Source organism: Phalacrocorax carbo, chromosome 3, assembly GCF_963921805.1.
Source record: "Phalacrocorax carbo chromosome 3, bPhaCar2.1, whole genome shotgun sequence".
NCBI classification, from domain to species: domain Eukaryota; kingdom Metazoa; phylum Chordata; class Aves; order Suliformes; family Phalacrocoracidae; genus Phalacrocorax; species Phalacrocorax carbo.
Genome location: NC_087515.1, coordinates 7,839,361 through 7,862,609, shown reverse-complemented (window position 1 = coordinate 7,862,609; position 23,249 = coordinate 7,839,361).

Below are 23,249 nucleotides of genomic sequence, written 5' to 3'. Positions count from 1 at the left end.
GACCTACAGATACCCGGGCTTTGACAGATTGGGTCAACTACTGATGCCTTAAAAAGCCACCAATTCCTTGAAGAAGCAGAGCGAGACAGAGTGAGAATAGTGAGGCTAAGCAGGAAGAAAGCTTACATAGAGTGAGTTTGAAGGAAAAAGATGATTCAGTGCTAACAGAAAGGAAGCCTGTAATAAATGGACCAGGGTGAATAGAAAAAACATACTCATAACTGAGAAGTTAGTATTGAGGCTTAGAGATGAGCTGTTTCATGACAATTTGAAGACAGTCTTGCAGTAACAGTATATTGATTTTCTGCATTCAGTGTGAATGCTTATGTGAAAGACATACAATAATTGCAGTCGAGCAGTTGTCATATGCTGTAAAACCAAATGGAGTACACAGAGGCTTTGGAGTAAAAGAGAGAGTGGAAAGAAATCCATCGCAGCCTGAATACTACTGTTCTTTTGGAATATGTTTTTGTGGTGAAAGTTTGAAATATAAATCCTAAATTAATATTTTAGATTTCTTTATCCTTAGTGGGATTCCTACATGCAAGTTTGAGTACTATAAACGTAACTTATTACCAAAATCAACCAGAGAGTTACAAATTACAGTAGCTCTAATTCTGAAGAATAAACAACTCTTCTGAAAAATGAAAACAAATGTACTGGCTTTTCTTCCCCCAGATATCATACTGAAAATATAATTAATTACACTAGATGTGGCAACAAAATGTAGTGTCTGTATATATATATATGTAAATATTTACGTATCTGATTCCTAAAGGTATTATATTGTTCCACTGGAAAAATTTCTACCCTTCCTAGTGGTTGTATGACCCCAATGGGATGTGTGCAATACTACTAAATTATCTCTGTTATGAAAAGGGAACATTTGGAGCTGGTGCAGACCGAGAGCTTTCTGCAACAAGCTAACAGTACACATGGTGGTTGCCTTTTCAGAAGTGACAAGATACCTGGGAAAGGGGTCTCTGAAAGGCACAAAACACGCAGCTGGAACAGGTTTCAGAGTAAATGGCACTATGTTATCAGAAGTTATGGGCTTTAAAACTAACAGCTAATTAATCTGCTATTAAAAGAGAAAAGGCAGACGGCAAGTATGAGCACCATCTATGCTATGCGTCCACTGAGGAAATGGAAGATGAAAGAAGGGTTTCATCCTATAAAGAACTAGAATGAAGAAATTAAAGTTAGCCAAAGCATAACAAGGCAGTTGTCTGTAATTTTTATAAAGCTGAAGACAAAAAGTCAAAACTGGAAAGACATTTTTCAACACTAGAGCGAATGAAAGTGGAATAAGACTAATTAGTTCCATCACTCAGAAAAGATGGTAATGGGAGCAGGATGTTTCACCAAAGAAAGCTCATCTGGGTATTTAGAAATTGTGTTATCACCAAACATAGTAGGTACATTACATTATATTACCAAACAAACTACATGTATATAACATAATGATTCAGAACAGAAGAGATACAAAAGGGAAATCAGAAGCCCTGCCATCTGTTTACCAGACCTGTCTGGTAAGAGTAATTCTAAGAAGCTTGCATAGTAAAAAAATAAATGAACCAAAATGAGTTGAATCTTTTAGCAAACGTAGACTCTTTTACCAAAATAGAACATTAAGGATCATGAACAAGTTTTGATCACCCCACTTGTATTGGCACATTAAGTACTTCAGATTAAAGTTCTCCATTTATTAAACCCATATTATTTTAAAAAAAAAAGATTAAACAAAAAATGCACAGTAAGCTAAAATTTACAGCAAAGGATCCAGAAAACAGAAAGTGTTACCCTAAAGCCCTTAGTGCAATGAACTAATTATAGAAAAAAAACCAAACAACCAAACAAAAAACCAAACCAAAAAAAAACAATACCAAACTAAATTGCTTTACACAGTGCTTCCCCTGCAATGCAGTTTTGTCAGTTGTATAACTACCATGCTTGCATGGTGACACTTTAAAAATTTAAAGACTGAATTTCCTTTTGTCTCAGACTACAGTCATTAACTCCAATGATGCCTTTAACCCTCTGTCATCCATAGGGAAATAACATGGATTTCTAACACTGAGACGCTTAATGTGAAAGTCTTTTTGCACATTAAAGCTATATACTGTTTAGCTAGTGAGGAAATTAAATGCTAGATTCAAGTCTACTCTTCAGGTAACAGGCTAAGGATGTTATTACACCAGAAATAAGGACATGCATTTTTCTCCCATTGCGGTCAATAAGAGTTATAAATGTGAAATAGAACTTTGGACCTAGGCTGCTTCTATTCACATACCACCAATTAATTCAGAATGAATGGGCTTAATTAGAGACAAAATATAGTCCATAAGTAAAAATAATGATTAATGTGCAACCACCAATATGTCAATAGCATAAGGACAGGAACACTGTTGGATCTCTGTGGCTCTATCCACACTGTTGTGTCAAGACAGTCCCAGGCCAAAATAAGTGCCTGAGTCGATTGCTTCCACACTGATGTGCCCTTAGACTGACTGGCAGCTGCAGAGGAAAAATCTCAGGCATATTCAGAGCTTAGAACACACAGCGTGAACACACAGAGGACCATCATAAATCTTTACCAACTTTCTTGGTCCGCAGACGCAGCCTGACAAAATGACGGCCGCTCAGAAGCGCGGTATTGTATTGCCACCCCTGGGGGGGCTGCTGCCCACACCGTCCAAACGACTGTACAACATGCAGTGACCTTGAGCCCACTTCTGGAAAGGGTTTATTTCCATCAGCTGCGGAGTAGTCCAGGACATACTGCAGAAGCCTCTTTCTCCCTTCTCAAAAGTTTTAAAGAGGCAGAACAATTATGGAAGAAGTGAGTGATGGACATGGTGACAAACGTTTCTTTCACTGTCCTGCATTTTTCTTGGGACTAGATGGACCTGGTTAATGATGTTTTGATGACTATATTGAAAATAATGTAAAGGGCACCTAGAGAAAGGGATAGATGTTGTTTTTCTGAATGATGATAAATACATAATAAGCAGTACGAGGTCACCGGAGACTGTTATTTTTTTCCTTTCTCTGCTAATTGCTGCTTAAAGAAATAAACTTTCAAAATCTTATTTCTCAGTCATTTAAATATCAAGGAAAATTATGCAGAAAATAAAAGCTACAGACAGTGTAACATCTAGACAAATCATTGGTGGGTTTGGAGGTTGCAGAAATCCCATTCAGGAAAAATCCCTCTGGTGAAGCACTCTCTTAAGTCCATCTCAAGAGCGTGGATCATGACTAACTGTACCTCCAACAATCTCTCAGGAAATCTCCAGAAGTCCGCTAAAGGCAAAACCCAAAAACAAGCCTTTGGAAAAGATCCACAGCCCTCCTGCATTACTCATCCGTTGTCTGTAGAATGGTTAAAACTAAATTTAGCAGCCAGCAAGCTGCATAGAATTTATTTTGCTTTTTTGGGAAAATAAACAGCAGGAATCAAAGCTGGGTGTACTTGTGAATCGATACCTGGGATCATTCTTAGGCAGGGAATTTATAACAGTATATCTGTGCTTCATCCTCTATGTTATGCTTGAGTTATCTTGGTCTCACTGAAGACAGAATAAGCCTTGATTTGTTTTTAGCTGCTTACTTAATACAAAAAAGGTAAAAAGAATCAGTCAGAGGCTTTATATATTTCTGGCCATTGACAAAAAGTACATATCAGAAATAAGACAAGATGAACTCTAGCTGAAACAATAATCAAGTACTTATCACTACTTTATGCCTACTTTGGACCTTAAAGATTTGGACCTGAAGATTTGTTATCTTCATTATTGCACTACTTCCTTTATTTTCGCAAGCACTGTAGGAATGATTGTGACTTACACTGGTTTGTGATGCTAAAATAAAATCTCGTCCAACAGAATGTGATAAAAAAAGTTGTTTTCAACAAAGTTATATCGTCTTATTTCAACCAGGGATCTAGATTTGTAACTTTATCAACTTCAGTTGTTCATTTACACCTTTTTAAGTTAAATGAAAAAAACAAACTGGGCCTATATGAAGACTTGTTTGTTTTCTTACTCGGTAGAACAAGCTAGTTCTTTGAGAACTAGATCAACAAAGAGATTTAAGTATCTAAAGTGATGGGCACAAGGCCAAAGCCTGATGTTTATGTGTCCAAAACAGCCACTCTCTGGCCAATTAATCCTGGAGTTACTTATGTGCCTGCCAGTAAACACAATCATATGACAATACTAAACAACTTAATGCCTACCTCTTTCCTCACAGAAAAAAATTCAGCTGGGGCATTTTCGTGGTCTCTGACTCCTCCAAGGAATAGTATTTGAGGAAAAGGAGTTCTGGCCCACAAAGTGTTTGAGCATGAAAGCACTTCTAAGGAATCCAACTAAAGGTAGAGGTGAGGCATTTCCCTTTATGAGGCTACTGCATTATGAACAAGCAATTATTTGAAAGATTAGCGCTAAGCAAGTGACTCAGCCTCATGACTAGTACTCCCATGCAGGAAAAATGTCACTGGGTCCTGTTCCATTAAATGTTTCCTGTGCAAAATAAACAGCTTTAGAGAGCCACATCTACCCCTTCACTGCACTCAGTGGTTGGGTTCCAACCAGGTCCCAATCTCTGCTATGTTCAAATCTCTTGATAGCTCTTATGTATCCATGTTTAGTAGCCTAACTCAGCTGTTACACAGAGATCTTATACATTTATTTTAGGAATCTGGACTCTCAACACCTCAAGCTAAATGTTACATGCAGAGCCTAAGCGTCCTTAACGCATTTAGGTTTTAGACAGAAAATAATCCAGAAAGACTTTACAAGCTGTTAACACAGGACTTTGTGGAATTCATATCCTAAATGCAAGACTATCGCCTTCAAATTCTAGGCTTCAGGAGCCAGAAAACTTACGAGGCTTAAATAGATTTGGCGTTTATGTATCGGATTGAGACGTTTTCCTTGTCATGAGACTCCTGTGAAAACAAGCAAATGGCAGGAGCTGAGTAATGATGGGGTGAGATGTCTGGTTCCTGGTTAGAGCCATCTGCCAGAGGACACAGACCTGAGCAGGTACTGGAGTTAGTAACTTAAATTTGGAGCTACACCACGCAGTGATAGGAACTGGAAGTGAGGTTGTTTAGCCACTTTCATTAAAATGCTGCTCAACTTTTGCATGAAATCCCACTCTCCCCAGCCACAGAGACCACCCTTAAGGTTCTTTTGCAACCCAGGGGGATTCCACTGGGAAATGCAGCTGAGAATACAACAGCAAATAGCCAGAGGCAGAGCAAGTGGTGGTGAAATCTGCCTCCAGGTGAGTTTTTAATACAATGTGTAATACATTAAAAAGCACAGAAACAGAGACCCCAGATTTTTCCTCCTCCTCTCTCAGCCATGACTTCAGCCATTCAGCTATACAGCCCTAGCTTTTTGCTGCTCAAAGTAATATCTAACTATGTGGAGTGAGGCTAAAAGTAATTAAAATGTAGACTAATACATTTTAAGCTATCGGATCGCATATGGGCATTTATTATCCAGGCAAAATGAAAGACAACAAACAAGATCTAAAGGTATTACTTTAAATATCCTCAGAATCAGAGAAAGAGGGATGTTTAGAAGTAAAAAGTAGAAACACAGCCTTTTCCACAAGCATACACACAAATACATATTTCATAAAATCTAGCATTTTGCTGTCTTCCAGAGAGAAACACTAGCTGTACACTAATTCAGTAAGAATAGCCCTGTTTACACTCAGTAACAGATACCTAAGAATAGGCCATGAAATAAGTACAGATTATAGCTTTGGTTTTTTTCTGAAAGAAAAATAAACTTTATAAGAAATAGCAAGTGGTGTATAATGTCAGGTTTTGTCATTAATTTATTTTCCACTTTTTTCCTTAACAAGGTAACTTTGAGGCAAATTTGCAGTAGGAGCAGAAGGCCCAACATAAATCACTTAAGCTGTTTAAAATTACATTGACAAGAATGGAAGAAAATGAAAGAAAAGGTATTAAAACTGCTTCTCTCATTTTATCATCAAGATATCCAAGATTCCCAAGGCCCAGTAAGAGACCAGCTGGTTTTAAAATGAAGCGTTTTTCCATCAGGCATTCCTCTACTCTTTAAGGCTAATTGGCAGTGTGCACAGAAGAATTATTGAATCTCAAATTAGCCACTTCTGATAGCACATCACATCTGTTTGTCTGTCATTCTGGTGATACACTAGGATTGTTGAATAATTTGTTTACAAATAGGAGAACAATCTGTGCTAAAAGTTTTGCAGATGAATAGGTACATCTGGAGAAGAGCAACACTGCATTGATTGTCTCAGAATAGCCCTGGCATACTGAAAAACATCCTTTGCAGATCGTTAGTCAAAAAGACGGCTTGTCTTCACAGCTCTGTTAGCTCGAGCCATAAATCAAATGTTGTCTCTAACTTCAAATAATGCTGCTTTTATTTATTTATTTATTTACAGCTAGTGATTCCTTTAGTGTTATATTTTCTCCCAATCTCAGTTTCTCCTGATTTTTGTGGAATTGCCTGTATATGGCCCTTTGGGTGTCCCCTGGAGGAAAGGTGCTGAAGTATGCTTGGCTGGAGAGCAAGCTAAGGGCCAGTAAGAGATAAGAGCTTTAATGAGAAACCTCTGACATGGTTGGAGGAAAGCAAGCATCACCCAGCCAGAGTGCCATCACTGCTGAGAAAAAAGAAACATTTCTGTGTAGGCAGAGAAAGGAAATAAAGCAGTGATTTCAATATAGCCTTCTGTGTTTAATTGCTTCTTACTGTAAGAATCATCCTGTCTTTGGTAATTTCTTACTGTAATCTTAAACATTACAGCCCGTCACATAATGTACTTTCAAAAGGGAAGTGTTAGAATATTTTAGTATTTGTCCTTTAGCCAAAATGTTTCTTTTAAATGGCAGGCCTACTCTTTTGTGAAATTAACAGCAACAGAAATCTTTTCAATTATAATAAAGCTAGAATAAATCCCAGAGCCCACCGTGCACTTTTATGCATTCAAACAGACTGTTACAATCACTGCAACTCATTATCTAACTAGTAAAGAATAAAAATCTAATGAGGATTTGGCTCACTATTAAGAAGACATACTGCATTCTATTTACTTTCCAATTCCTTGAAATGCTGCAGATTTTTATACTTGGCTAAAGCATAATTTCAGAAATGATGAGATCTCTACCTCATTCTGGTACTTAGGTAGCTCAAGATTTTTGATCAGTAACAAAGCACTCCCTACAACTACTCATCATATCCTGAGCTGGAGAAAAGAAACATACATTCCTATTTCTTTGGGGTTTAGTCAGACATGAGGAAAATGAATGTAACCTTCCACACTCATCAAAGTCTCCTAAGCAGGATTCTGTACTGGGCAGGTGGAGGTAGTGGAACTCTTCAAGACTAATTTCAGGATTAAGTTGTATCAAAGTTAGAAAAAATCTCTTAAACTTTGTAGTAAAGAGAACTTAGGTCCATTTCTTATTCAAAATCAGCTTGAAAACAAAACCAAGTTAGCAAAATCCTGTGGATCCATAAAAAAGAAAATGTACCTGTAAGGGGTCTGGTATTACTTCTGTAAGAGCAGGGCCCCTTTAAGTAGCTTGCTTTTTTTAAAATACCTGCTAGTTAACTTGCAAGAGCTAGATGAAATTTGACTAGTGAGTATTAGACAGGATGAAAATAGTTGACATCTATCAGGTATACAGTGGTAAAGGACAGCACGGAAAAATGAGCAGAATTATCAGAAGTTAAATCCCAGAAAATCCTAGATTATTCCCAAAACCCATAGTTTTACAATATACCATTATCACACATCACCGTGTCTGAACCCCATTCTACCAAGTCCCTGCAAGATATGGCTAGTTTGTTTACTTCTGTCTGTTCAGATACTGTGATTTTACTAATACATATCAGAAAAATGTGAGCTCTGATTCCACTGCTGCTGACAGGAACAAAGCTTCTGACCATAACAGAGTAATGTTAAAGGTTCACAAGACAGAAATGGAAAAGATAATAAAAACCCAAACAGAGAGACTGTTCTGGGGATGTGACACCACAAACCAGAAGCATGAAGCTGGTTAATGAACAGGATCACATGCATTAGCAAGAATAAAGAAACAGGTAGATTAATGACCTGAAGTTTCACAGACTGAGTTCGCACAACGAAACAGATACAGTACAAGAGTCTGCATGTCAAAAAAAAAAATCAGAGAGAAAAACCTCTAAGTCTCTTGAATAACTTTTGGAAATCTAAGATACTACCGAACTAGGTGAGCTCTTGTTCAACAAATAGATCAATAAGCCCTCTTCCCTCATTTACGCCTATATATATGAAAGCCAATCCAATAGGTGCTAATGCTTAGCACTGTGCCACCTAATCAGCATCCTCATTCCTAAGGCATCATCACGAACTGAGACTTATGCGCTAAGAACATTTCAGACATTCAGAAAATCATTATCCTTACATTGATAGATGCACAAAATAAAGCCAGGGCAAAGAGACAAGTAGACAGATGTGAGAAACGGGGAAAATAATATGTAATTCATATATGTCAACCCAATTCACATAAAGCAACACAACTAAGGCATCTATGAAAAAGTAATTTTACATAAACAGCTGAGGCGTCTTGCAAATAAAATACAAGAAATTCTCTGGGGGAAGGACATTGATGGAACAACAGAGGTGGAGGTGAAATCTACACAGAGCACTGTAAAGACTGAAAAATAACAAAGTGAAAAGGTTAAACTATATCTGGGCAGACCATGGTTTTATAATTACTATGGATAGTAGCTAATACAGATAAAGAAGATGAAAGATACAATGGTAACAAGCAGGGGGATCTGGAAAACTGCTTCTGTTATTCTCAGTGAAGCTAAGGATATTCTGGTTTGCTCGAGTTACATTGAATTTCACAAAAGATGCTCAGGAACAGACACCCAAAAGCCAGGCTGGACTGGAAGACCAAACAGAGGTAAATGAGGTAGCGCTTGAGAGAGATCATCATGCCATCAGTGAGGAAGACAGCTGACCAAAGTCACCTGAGGATAAAACGTGACAAACGAAGTGTTGCAGAAGTGCCAACAGCAAGGGACGGAGTTGGGGTATGACTCCAGCAGAGCTGGGCACAGACAAGGGGCATCCCCTTAGGTCAGTCAAGCAGCCAGTCTGGTTTCTGCATGTTCTTTCTGGTGTCTGACATGGATTCAAACCATGCTATTAACACCCACACGTGCCTTTCTCTCCTTGCACGGCTGCAGCACTGGCTCTTCTCCTCCACTGTCAGCTTTTGAGCACCACAGCAGCTCTCCAGGCACAGAGTACTTCAGGAGCGAGTGGCTGCATCCTTGCCATGGACCTTGTAGGAACCAGTCCCTACAGCAACCGGTGCAAGCCTGGGAGAGCGGAGCTGGTGCTGTCCGTCAGGTTTAAAAAGGGTACATCCAACTTGCAGTGTGGATTTTTTCCTGAGTGCAATCCCTAACACCAAATTATTGTTTGTTTGAGGCCTAGAAGTAGGACAGTAATGTTTTATTCATGCAGAAAAATACTGCAAAATTACCATTACTTATCAAATGAAAAATAATCGACATCAACCAGCACAGAATAAGATACTTCTTTCTTTGATCAGTAGTACTTTATACAACTACTAGCATCATTTCTTTTAAATGAAACAAAGCCGTAAATAACAGACTAACATCAAGAATCACACCAAGAATACAATTACCTGCTGAACAAATCTTGCAGATAAGATTGAGCTTATCAGATATCTATTTTATTTGCAGGAAAGTACTGGTAATAAATGATTCTTACAGACAGGTATGATAATTTTGGAGACATTACAAAACCACTTTTTGCTGTGAAACAAATGAGATCTACCTGTGGTGCACATAATGCTACTAAGGCTGAACAGTCATTGTCCACACCATATCAGTTGAATTTCACACTCATATACATCAAATCATTAAAAAAGAACTGTTAAATTAAAAAAAATATCCTACTTTTTATTTCTAAATTACTTCAAGAAGGTGGAAACTCCCCTGCTATGGTAATACCTTTTCTTAGTGCTAATTACCAAGAAAAAAAGAGTTACACACCTTAGTAATTATACAACTTCCTCTAGTGAGAAAGGCACAGAAAGCCTGACTCTTGCTTGCAGAAATCCACTTCTCCATGTTCGGACTTTGAAAAGATAATTTGCAGCTATTCCAAAGCCCTCTTACCGTGCCATGTATGTTTGAGTAGACTTAAAGAGAGGGTATTTCCTTGGTTCCAAATAACCTATCAAAGCTCTTGTATCTGTTAAAAATTAAAATTCTAAGTAAGAAAACTGAGACTATTCTTTTTAAAAACAATCAATTTTCAGGAAAATTTATTCATTTGTTACTTCTGGAATAAAAATGATACTTTTGTTGGCATTTACCAGAGACAAAACACTACTCTGGCCAACTTTAGGTTTATTTCACTCCACAGGACCTCCTCCTGCTTTTCCCTCTGTCTTTGTGTAAGCACACATTGAATTTCTTTTTGCTCATGTTTAAATGTTATTGCAAAACAACCAAAATCTCTGAGCTGAGTAGTCATCATAAAGGAAAAAGCAAACTAGTTAATTTGACTGTGAGTAAATCCATGCTTTAGAGAAGTTTAGACCAAAATCAATTAATACATTAAATCCCTTTTTAAGTGTATACATCTGAGCTCACATTTAACTGTCCTACTATAGCCCTTTACAGTTTACCAATGCAAAAAATCAAATTTTCCCAGCCCTTGCCCTTCCCAGACCCTTTATCCTTCTGGTCCCTATGTTATTCTATGAAAACCAAAAGGATATCATTACGTCATTTTTAATTGTATGATTTTGTGTGTTTTAAAAATACAGTCAGATAATTAAAGTGGGTAATCGCTGTTTCTCATTTGGGGGGAGGAGGGAGGGGATGGGAAAAAGAATAAACCTTCTCCATTATCTCAGAATGATTCATGGTTGGAGAAATACTGGATTATCACTTTCCATTTACTTTTGTTCCAAACTGAAGTGCCCTGATTCTGTGGCTCCTCCTGACTATTTTTGTAGGTGCTTCCTGTCCCTTCCTAACTGTGCTATGTGCTTTATAAGACAGGAGGTTTAGAGGTGCATTTAGTGCTCTTAGCTTGGTAGATGGTAATTTCAACTGTGCGCGCTTCCTCCTTCATTCCATGTCAGGTCTCTCCCCAGGTGCTTCTGGCTTGTGTTCTCAAATGTCACAGTCAATGACCTCTTTTCATTCAGACTTATGTTAAATACACTTACAAGCAAAGAATTAAAACTCAAAAGATTATACACCAAGATCAGACTCAGAAATGCCAAATATAAAGTATGCATTTACCCTCCACTAAAACAAAGTAATCTCTCTTTCTGTCAGCTTGCAGTGCAGCAATAGTATGAGCTGATGCTGACAGAACAGGCATAGGCTTCCTGCAAACTGGAAGGCAGGCTGATTCCAGTTTAAGATATGGGAGACAATGTATCTCTAAGCCAGGGACAAAACCCAAGTATTCCAGAGCTGTTCCAAGCACACCGTAACATTTCCAAAAGCTGCATAATATCTTCTGCTTAATGTTTAGCACAGCAATTAACATCAAGCCGTGGTCATCACATCTTGTGCTTAGGCTTCACTGTGCTGAAAAAAAAAGACCCGCCCCCATGACTACTCATTTTGACATCAATCTAGAGGACCATCCCCTTCGTCAGCCAGACCAAATTCCCAAGAACCAATCTCCAGTTCAGCAAAAGAGTTTAGGCAACTGTTTCATTATAAATATCCATATTATCGGCATCAGGGACAGAGACAGAGCTCACGGGTTTGGTTTACATACTCGGTCATATAGTGGGCAGCTTTTGGCAAATGGAAATAGGCATCCATGCAACAGACCAAGGATGCTGCAAGTACTTTCCAGAAACAAACACACCACAGGGATGATAATAAAAGACAAATGGATTTTACTTGTCTCTCTTCTGCTGATTTATTGCATAAAGTTGAACAAATCACTCTGCCATCCTGTACCATAGTTTCTCAGGTACAGGCTGAAGACAATTACGGTTACTTAAATTTAGGGGGAATCTTGGAAGGTTCATTTAAAATATTTTTATGAATGTCAAGCAGGAAGTCTGAGTAAAAAGTAATCTCGATCTCACAGAAGTAAAGCAAGCTGTACACAAACTGAACCACACCTTTCACAGCCTGGACCTCTCTCATCTGGTTGTTGCAAGCCAATGCCTGTCTGTCAGAAGCTACTGCAAAATATACAACTAAAAAGAGACAACATAAATATGTCTTTTTTGTCCATTTAAGCAAAGATTCCATTTTAAAAAGGAATGTGCATTTGTATCTCCAAATTATAGCCTTAGCTTGCCAGGGGCTACGCTCACCCAAATTAAGCCAGGATTTGGCACAGTAATAATCAATAATTAAGTAGAAAAGATAATTACAGAGCCAATGGGAATTTACAGGGAGGAGTTGTTAGTTTATAAATGGATTTGCATTCTAACAGGAGTTTTATTATGAGGCCTGTGTAGCTGTCAGTAGCAGACACCTGGAACGTGGTCCATGGCTTTCTGCCACACTCAGAATTTAGACCATTACAAAGCAGAACACTTGTTAGGAGGTGAAGAAGGAGAAGGCAAATAGTTATCTTTGCTAACAAGAGCAATTGCCAAGCAAGTATCAGTTTTAGCACCCCCAACAAGTGACAGAAAAGTGTAATGAAGCCAGTAAAGTAATGCTGCCTGTCTTCTGTTTTGCCTGTGTGAGTCATTCATTCACTATTATCCTGGCCTGCAGCTGCCTTGCCTAATGAGGCTAATGAACTGTCCGCTACATCTCTCTGACATTACTGACATACAGAATTGAATAACCCAGCACCACTTGGAAAAAGTAGATGCAAAAATGTGTTGAAGTAAATTAATCTGCACATCTGAAGGAGCGCAGCAGGCATCATGTTCCTTTCTCATTTGAACATCTCCTATTGCATGTTTCAAAAGATGTCGCTTGCAACATTTTTCAGTTTTTCATGTTGTTATTAAAGATTTTTTCTTTCCTTCCCAAGTTCCCACACTATAGCCATCACTGTAGGATCCATGTGTCTGTATAAATGAGTAGATAACTACTTATTAAACAAGGCTTTAGTAACAGTGGTTATTAAACATTCACCTTAACCCAACTACTTCTCCTGCTGTTAAAAATGTTGCAATACTTTCAGTGAATATTTTCACAGATGTTAATTTCTTGGTTGGTAACTCAGTTATGGGGCAGTGTGATTTCCTGTAGTGCAGAATAACAGGACAAAGACTAGTTAAAAGACACTTAAACTTTCAGATTGACAATTATGTGATACTGAAGTGACAAGTAGGTTTCAGATTAGTATTATGAGTAACCATCTTCTCACTGAGCTGGAGTAAATTGGTTACAAGAGGAAAGCTGTTCCACTGAGTGGAGAAAAGTCCCTGGGCAAGTTGTTGCTTTTCTTATCTGGTCTGCCTTGAAGTCTGTCACTACTGTGTGTCCTCCCCTCTATCCGGCCACGCAGAATGGAGAGCAGAAAGGCTAATCTTCGTGAGATCCCAGCAGGTACAGAAGCAAGCAGGATGTGAACGATAGTTCTCTTTGTCTATCTGATTCCCAGTGAGAAACCACTAGAGTAAGATTAAATTTTACAATAAATTAATTTCCAACTTCAGCATAACAGCAATAAAGTTTGCCAGGGACTCCACTAAAATGAACACACCTGATCTGTAAAGCCGAGATAACAGCATACAGAACTTTATGTGTGGAAAAAAGTACCTTGAAATACCTGAACATAACAGGTAATCTAGCTAGATCCATCTCCGTTTATGACTCTAACACACGCACGCTAACTCAGCTCCTACTGAATTAAATAGTGGGATCCAATTTGTCTTCAGTTAGTATCAACCCATGATATAGTACCTCTGACCACAAAAGTAGAACTATACTGGTATATCTATAAACTCACTGAAAGAGCATTTCTCTAAAGGGCACTATGTCAAACTCTCATTTTAAATTATTTCTTGACCCATTTTGTTACAGGAGAAACTGGACACGCTTTCATAGGAGAAAGAAAACAGTAACAAGATGGGGAAAACAAGCTTCTGGTTGAAGAGAGAAGATGAGGACAAATAAATGTGACAGATGTTGATGAGTAAGATTTGACAAACATTCACTCTTTTGTGATTCTGAATAGGTAAGTAAAAAGCACAGGAAATGCAAACCATGCAAGAGCATTTTAAGACAGGGTAACATAACAAAAAAGCATAGAAGAGAATGAGCATTATTGGAGCTCTGCTATTATATTATTGTGTTATTGACACAAAACTTACCATTACTGCACATATACAATAAGGAACAATAAAGTAAGGCACTGTATTTCCTGTAATATTTTTTTTTCTGTTTTCAACTATTATTTTCTACTGATTTAAAAACCTATGCTGAGAGCACAAGCAATTCATGGGGAACAATGTGGACTGGAACGACTGTAAAACCACAACCAGAGAAAACTAGCCTTCTCCAGAGGACAGACCAGACAATCTAAAGGAAGCTCCACAGAAGCAGCCTACAGAGGCCACTTGGCTCCTATCACCTCAGCTAACAACTAAAAGTTAAGCAATCTGAAATGCTACTTTCAACCTGAATAATATAGAACTTTAGAAAAATTCAGTTAATTCCTAGGGCTTGGACTCCTGGTTTTGGTGTGCAATATTGTAATCTGATTCCAGAAGAGTCTGAAATACTTGAGATATTGTTCTCTTAATATATTCTGGTCTTTAGCTTGCCACTGAGTCAGGTTTTGATCAGCTCTCAATGGAATCAATGGACGCCCAGAGGAACAAGCACCCAAAATCTTAAAGCACACTTTAGGGAAATCAGCATCTTTCACGTGCTTATGTCTATCTTTACATACAAAAAAACCCTGTTAAATTCTGGCCATTATTTTCTTGATTTCTCATATTAATTAGTTTTAAATTGGAAGAGTAATTACCCATCTTTCAAATGCTTTGATATTCTCACAAGGAAACCTCTATGGAAATAAAAATTCTTAACATTTCTCAACTCTTTTGTCATTGAAAGCAAGTGTTTTTATTAGCATGACGTATCCCCTAGGAGCAATCACCTCTTATGTTTCATGATACAAGTAATTAATGTTTTTATTCAACTTACCCGAGCCTGTGAATAGTATTTCAAGTGGTTTTCACCCTCACCTACCTGGTATCAACCATATGGTAGGAAGGAATAATTACTGTTTATTAAGTCTACATTAAACTTTTCAGAGAACAATTTTATGAGATGCCGTAAGGTCGTGTACTTACTGCAGTCATTAATCTTCTCTGGGCATCTTTAATCAAGCAGCTCTGTCAGAACCATTAAAACACGTTAGGCCTAAGCTCTTTAATTATTATGCAGTTTTTTATTTTTAAGAACCACTGTGTTACTGAATCATTTCCACACGTGAAACTGCTCTGTTTCAAGCTCTGGATGACCATTAGACTCAGGTTCACCTTATAAACATGAAGTACATTTTTAAAATGGTTTCTGAATCTGTAGTGAAAACACCATATGGCCATGACATGCTGGTTTTATAAATACAGTGAAGTATCCATGTCAAGGGGTCAGGAGATGGACACCACATTTCTAACACAAATAAGAATAACAGAAATCAAACACATTTCATTTAAAGTTGTAGCCAAAGTTCACAGAACAGATGGGTATAAAATGTCCAGTAAAATAGCCCCAAAACATTGAATAGAATATTTTTAGAGGCTATTGGCATTGCTGCGTGGTACTTACAAAGGAAGCCAGAATAAGCACCATTTTCACTTGGAATAATGATATCACTAGTTAGGTAACATTTAGCCTTTCAGTTCATTAAGGATTCTCTTAAATGACTCCTGCATGCCTACAGCAGCTCATACACTCATAAAATTTCTGGTCCCCTCTTAAATACTGCAGATCCAAAGTAGCTTTTATTTCACATAAATCATAAGGTGCTCAGCGAGAAATGACAATTTCTTTCTAATTACGGATCTGCAAATTGAATATATGCATTTCCTTAACACAAGCAGCGTTCCCCAGAGCTCAGTGTTGGGGCCAGTCTTGTTTAATATAAGTAAGTTTGCAGATGACACCAAAATGGGTGGGAGTGTCGATCTGCTGGAGGGCAGGAAGGCCCTACAGAGGGACCTGGACAGGCTGGTTCATTGGGCCGAGGCCATTGTATGAGGTTTAACAAGGCCGAGTGCCGGGTCCTGCACTTGGGTCACAACAACCCCATGCAACGCTACAGGCTTGGGGAGGAGTGGCTGGAGAGCTGCCTGGCAGAGAAGGACCTGGGGGTGCTCATCAACAGCCAGCTGAGCATGAGCCAGCAGTACCAAGGTGGCCAAGGAAGCCAACAGCATCCTGGCTTGTGTCAGCCATAGTGTGGCCAACAGGAGCAGGGCAGGGATGGTGTCCCTGTGCTCGGCACTGGTGAGGCCGCACCTCGAGTACTGTGTGCAGTTTTGGGCCCCTCAGTACAAGCAGGACATCGAGGTGCTGGAGCGTGTCCAGAGAAGGGCAACGGAGCTGGGAAAGGATCTGTAGAGCAGGTCTTATAGAGGTTGAGGGAGCTGGGGTTGTTTAGCCTGGAGAAGAGGAGGCTGAGGGGAGACCTTATCGTTGTCTACAACTACCTGAAAGGAGGTTGTAGCGAGGTGGGTGTTGGTCTCTTCTCCCAGGTCAATAGTGATAGAACAAGAGGAAACGGCTTCAAGCTGCATCAGGGGAGGTTTAGGTTGGATATGAGGTAAAACTTCTTTTCTGAAAGAGTGGTCAGGCATTGGCACAGGCTGCCCAGAGAGGTGGCTGAGTCACCATCCCTGGAGGTGTTCAAAAGACGTGTAGATGTGGCACTTGAGGGCATGGTTTAGGAGATATGGTAGTGTTGGGTTGATGGTTGGACTTGATGATCCTAGAGGTCTTTTCCAACCTTAATGATTGTATGTTTCTATGACTCTATGATTCCGATTGAACAATACAGTACAGCAAAGGAACTGAACAAAGAAAGATTCAAAATATAACATATAAATCCATGATACATTTTCAATAAAGAATAAAAAATGTTTAAAAATCTTGAGGATTGTTAAAGAAAATAATATTCATAGCAACTTTTAAAAGGCAAACTCTTTCAAGAGTGAAAACAAAGAAAGCCAGCTGTGGTTTTTTCCAGTTGTCTGCTATAAAATCTGAATGATTACTGCAACATATTCTCAGAAATGAATTTTGCCACTCATTATTTTCAAGTGCAGGTGAAAAACAGACATCTCCTTATTATCAATACAAGCACATGACTCCAGTTTTTAATGTTGCTGATGCAAAATACAACTGTTCATAAATACAGGATCTAGAAATTGTGTATTGATTGTGCACTCTACATACTACTTCTTAAATTGTCTGGACCTTTTAATGACAAAATTTTCCTAGTAATAAAAATATTAGAATACGTTCTGGTAGATATTCACATTTTAAAATATTACGAAATGTGTGTTGCCCCAGCATGAAAATGAGGCTGTTTTCACAGCATGTACAGGAAAGCTTGTCATAGGTTTGGAGGAAAACTCTGCAATGGCTGTTCTAGATGCACCGCCTATGTGAAGACTTACCAGCTATGCCCACAAAATTTTATCTTTTATCCCTACATAATTTTTTTTAATTACATTAAAAAAATATCTCCCCATAAGCAGTGTTCGTTCTAATGTAGATAAATATTAACCTCACTAATACTGGGAGGGTAGGGTAACTTCCCTTTAGTCAAGATTCACATCTTGAATTTTCCTTTGGCACAAGGAAGTAAAGCTCCTCATTCTGAAATGCAAGAGTGGGTTGGTCCTGAAACCAGCCCAAGGTGGTGCGACCTGGTTCTCCCCTGGCCAGAGGGCTGGAGAGCTTGTGGCCATCGGCCAAGGACATGCTCCATCTCACACTTCCCACAGCACTGCTCTGAGTGCAATCATAAACCGCCTTGAAGGGAAACAGGGGCAAGAGCTACTCTCACTCCAGCCTGCTGAGGGAGTTTTACACTGCAGAGAGTAAATAAGCATTTGAGGAGAGGGAGAGTAAGGACAGAGTGTGGAGGAGGGAACACTGCTGGCAAGGATATTGATGGCATGTCTGCAGTCCTGAACAGGGTACTGCAGATGATGACATCTGTCTTCCTGCTATGCACCTCCATGAGGGAAATTTGGCAGAAAATGGTTCGGTTAATACTTACACATGAACATTGTAACTCTCTACCAGTGAGAGAGCCTGGAGGAGGCAGGCAGGCAGGTCTAGCACTTGGCCATATGCTTTATCCCACAGACAGTACTGCCTTTCCTGAACAGGCTGCTGTGTCTGCCACACTTCAACAGGGAATTTACCTGGTGCCACAAAATATCAGCCAAAATATCAGTGCAGCTAAATATGCAGGAATTAATTTGAATGGAAATAAGAATGAGGGCATACAAAACGGAAGAAGAAATTAAATTAGAAAAACCTGCCTTACAAATGTCAGCTAAAATGTCTTTTCCTCTGGGCCCTCTAAACATCCTAAGAGGAATTCAAAAGGGGACAATAACAGATGTCAGTGGAAAGATCAGATTCTTTGAAGAGAAGGTGTCATCAAAAGAAGTGCAGTACGGCTCCTATTCATAATATAATTTTTTGAAAATGTATAATCAGCCCCTTTGAGGAAACTCAACTAATGCTAAGTGAAGCACCCTGTCCATGCTAGTGAAGTTCCTGGGGCTCACAATATCTAGAAGTCACTATCAAAATGTCCTCCAAAGGTACAGGATCCATACAGAGCCCATGCAGTAAGGAAGAGCAAGTTTTCTTTGTCTGAGAGACACTCCCTTGCACGTGCTGTCTCTTCAAAGAGGTAGAAACAGTGTTTGATTTGGTAGCCAGGAGTTCTTTTACTGGAAATTATTTTAAATATTATCAGTGCAAAGGCCACAAAGCTCAATAACCCTTACATGATGACAGCAGGACAGGAATGAGGGCAGGACAGTCATAAGGTTTTAGATTGTGACTGCTTGGTTGTTTTCAATAGTTCTAAGTCACAGATTCATGCATAAGGAATACAATCTTACCTTATCCTGGAAAGCAGTGGGTTTGGAAAAGATGCAAATGTCATATTGTTCAAGTAAGTATATTCATGTTTTCAGCATGATGTTTCACTAAAAAGGATTTAAACAAAGCCTAGCAGCAAAAATATGTTGTACGAATTCTCTCTGTATATGAGACTAGATGAAGACGGTTCTTCTACAATGTGAATGCTTCTGCTGCCCGTGCTTGAAAAAATATGCTTTTCAAAACACACAGTTAATGAAGTCTGAAGAAGTCATCTAATAGAGAAGGATGTAAAGAATTCAGTGTGCTCAATTTATCAAAAGAAAATTGGGAGATGACTCAATAGTGAATACACACCTTTGTGGGCATAAAAAATACAGGATATGAAAAGATGCTTTAGATAAGCACAAAAAAATTCTTTGCTGTACTTGAAGTAACATTATAAAAAAGGTTTTAATCTCTATAATTGAGGCTGATTAGTCATTGGAATAAATAAATCAAAGTCCAATTCTATGTAGTCTGCTACCTTCAGATCAGAAAAGCAGGGTTTCTGAGAGATACGCTCTCTTCAAATACTATTTTTTAGACACAGCTGTATAAAATATAAAGTCTGTGCTATACAGAAACTAGACAAAAATATTGGATTTATGCTCTCTCCTGCTTTTAAAACCAGATGAATGAAAGTGAATTCAACATTATCAGGAAGCCCTTGTTCTCGAGGACTGAGGTCAGAGTAGTCATACAAATGTCCAAGGCCACCCGGTTGCACAACATGTCCTCCTTTTAAGCTGTCACTGGCCTCCTTGGGTTTAAAAGGCCACAGAAGGCTTATGTAGCTGCAGTCCTGCTTGAACCAAAACAAGCAATCACTGGAAACAACTACTGTGAATGCACGAAAAAGTCACAAAGTTTAAGGGTATCTAAAATATTTGATAAGGACAACAGATGAAATGTAAAGCCCCAAAAATCTGAATTTTATTGTTTTTGTCACCATGATTTATGATTTCTTTTATGTTTTATAAAGTTTTTTCATATCAAGAATTGGGATCCCAGTTCCACACATAAGAGAAAACCCACCCCACATGAATACACCTGGAATTTTTCCAAGGATATGAAATGAACATTAAGTACACTTTCACTGCTTTTAACCTACATAACCATCAATATTAGTGAGTTAAATGAACCATGAAAAGATACTAAATAAAATCAGCAAATTTCTGACTCATTTGTTCTTCTCTATTTTTTTTTTTCTGAAGCATGAAAGGATTCTTACAGAGGTAAATATGTTTAACTGGTTTATATTTAAAGCTTTAAGTCAAAATGTTGTATAAATAACCCTACACACAGTTGACATTAACAGAGCAGGAACACTATACCCTACTGTACTGAAGACATGTCTTTATTGCATCTGTAATTATGTGATAACATTCAAACTTCAGTGGTTGCTGGAGGTAATAAAGAACCGGGAATGGCATTGAAATATTTATTTTTAACTGCATTCTCTTCCTTCGCGTCTGATACACATTACATGAATTAAAGTGGTGTGTATGTTATTCTGACATTTTTGTTAGGAAAATTCAGTATCCACAGAGACTTAAGAGATTATCAAACAAAAACTTAACAGAAATACAAAAAATACAACACAGAAATGAGAAAAAAAAACAGTTTCAGGTGAAAAAGTTGAAATTCCGTGTTTCCAAAAGACTGTTGAACAGCCATGTGACAGGCAGACTCTTCAGAGGAAAAATGTTAATGACCAATCAATCAAAAACATATGATAAAGGAAAAGGAGTTAGCATTTGAAACAATGAAAAAAGAAGGAAAAATAAAGAATTTGAAGCAAATTCTCAGATATTTGCTATGCCATTTCAAGAAAAGGTAGGTAGTTCTGAACAGAAACCTTTTCTCCCCTTTTGATGGTCAGGAAGTTATTTAGCAAAAATCTTATAGCAGTTTTCACACATTGAGTGTCAGTAGAAAGGGAAAAAATCAGAATCTCTTTGAAGAGCTTGTAAATAGTGGGAAAATACTTCTAGTCAAAGAAGAAAGAGCAAGTATTGTGCAGCTACTTAGACAACACAGATGTAGTGGTTTCATCCATATTTAGATTAATGCTGCCTTCTTCCATCAAAGTTTAGGTAGCGTTAATTTTCTGGCCTGCAGCACGGGAGCTGCCTTTTTAGAATGATCCATGGGGGATTCATAAGTACATTACTTTAAAATTACTATGGTAGGTATAATAGTGCTGTCATATAACAGAGCTGAACACTTTACTGTGTAAATCCATTCTGTCCTCAAAGAACAAAAAGACAAAGAACCTGATAAGTAGTCAGCGCAAAAATTAGTCACCGGAGGAAAGTAAAATTGGTTGCTCAAGAGGGGCTGTACAAGAATGCCAAGAGCTAAGACCAGTACTATGAACACAGAAAGCACACAAGGATGTGCTTATCACTAACTCTGATCAAGTGGAGAGAGACCTGACCCCGAGCTTCTGGCCATTAGTAAGCTGGGGCCTGTGGCTGTTTTGGGTGGTTTTTTCAGGCAAGGGAGTGATTGTCTCTGTCCATTTATGTTTTCTTCTTCCATCCTTATCTTATGTTTCTGCTTTTTCTTGATTTCTTGAAATCTCCTATGACCCTCATATTTTAATTTCAGTTTCTCTCTTCCCTTTCTCATTTTTACTTCATCTTTTTTTTTCCTCCTGCAGCCATCTGTATGATATAAGAGGAAGAAGGGGGATATTAGAACAGTGCTGAAAATCTTGCTTGTCATTAGCGGCACACCATCAGGCTGCATTATACCTTCTTGCATTTCAATTTCAGACTAAGAAATTAAGAAGAGCACCCTTCCGTTCTGAGTCAGACAACTGAGGAATAAGCCAACCCAGGACACTCAAATGAATTCAGTTCCACATTCCTTTGCAGTGGCAGAGTAGGATCCGGTGTTCTTTATTTCACAGGTTAGTCGGTTTGTGCAGTGCTGCACTGGTAAACCTCACGGCAACCAAACTAGAAACGGGCAAACGTGATGTACCTGCATTTACCCTTGACTACATCTTTGGTTGGGTATTTCTGAATACTGTTACCTGCTTGCCATTTTTCGATAAAGGGCTGTTTGCTTCAGCAACCAAGGAAGCATGAAGTCTGCTTCACTTGTAAAGCACTTGGGAGGTAAGAAGTAATACCACCACGAACTCAGATTGTCCTCTTGTCCAGCTTGCACGAATCTACAATTGTTTTTAAAATTAATTTCTTTCTGAAACAATGGAGGAAAAACTACAAGCTGAATAACTGTGCCGCATTCTGCTCCAGTGTGCCAAGACGTTCCTCCTTTCATGTGCCACATTCATCTCGCTGAGATGTGCAACATCAGACGCCCCAGCAGACTCTACCCAAAGGCCTTTATTTATTGTCTGAAGATACCAGGTGATGGTACACACCTGGGTGTCACAACCCGGATAGGAGTTCGGATTCAGCTGGGCACTCCCCTGACTCTGGGAACCAGACGTGCTACGAGCCCAACGGACCAGATGTAGACTGAAGGTAAAAATGACAAGTCTATGGCAGTGCATGGAAGAACCAGAAAGAGAGCATAAATCTCCAACATCCTGTGGCACTGCCTAAATCACCACATTTCCCCGATTTTATTATTTTGATTAATATCTTGTCTTAAATACTGTACTGTCTAGACTGTGCCTTTGGAGGTTAAACTATGCTGTTTTTTAAAGAACACTGCTGTGCTTTGCTTTAGATCTGCCTTAATGATAACCAGCAGTGACTCCACATGGATGTGATGGAAATGCAGGAATTGATGTAACCTGTTATGTTTTCTTTCTTTCAATGGAACTATTAAATACGTGGTGATTTTATGGTGATTTCTTTTCCTTAAAATATAATTTCTATCTCATTCCTAAAGCAATAATCATGCTATTAAAAGGACTGAAGTTACTAACAGATATCCAGTTTCAAATTTTTTATACACAAATAATTTATTTTTTCATTATCCTTATGAATCAGGGATGCTAGGCTACTTTTATAATTTTTTGTTTTGTATTTTAGTGTACAGAAGGAAATTTTTGGTAGGAATCATTTACCAGATTAATAGAGAAAC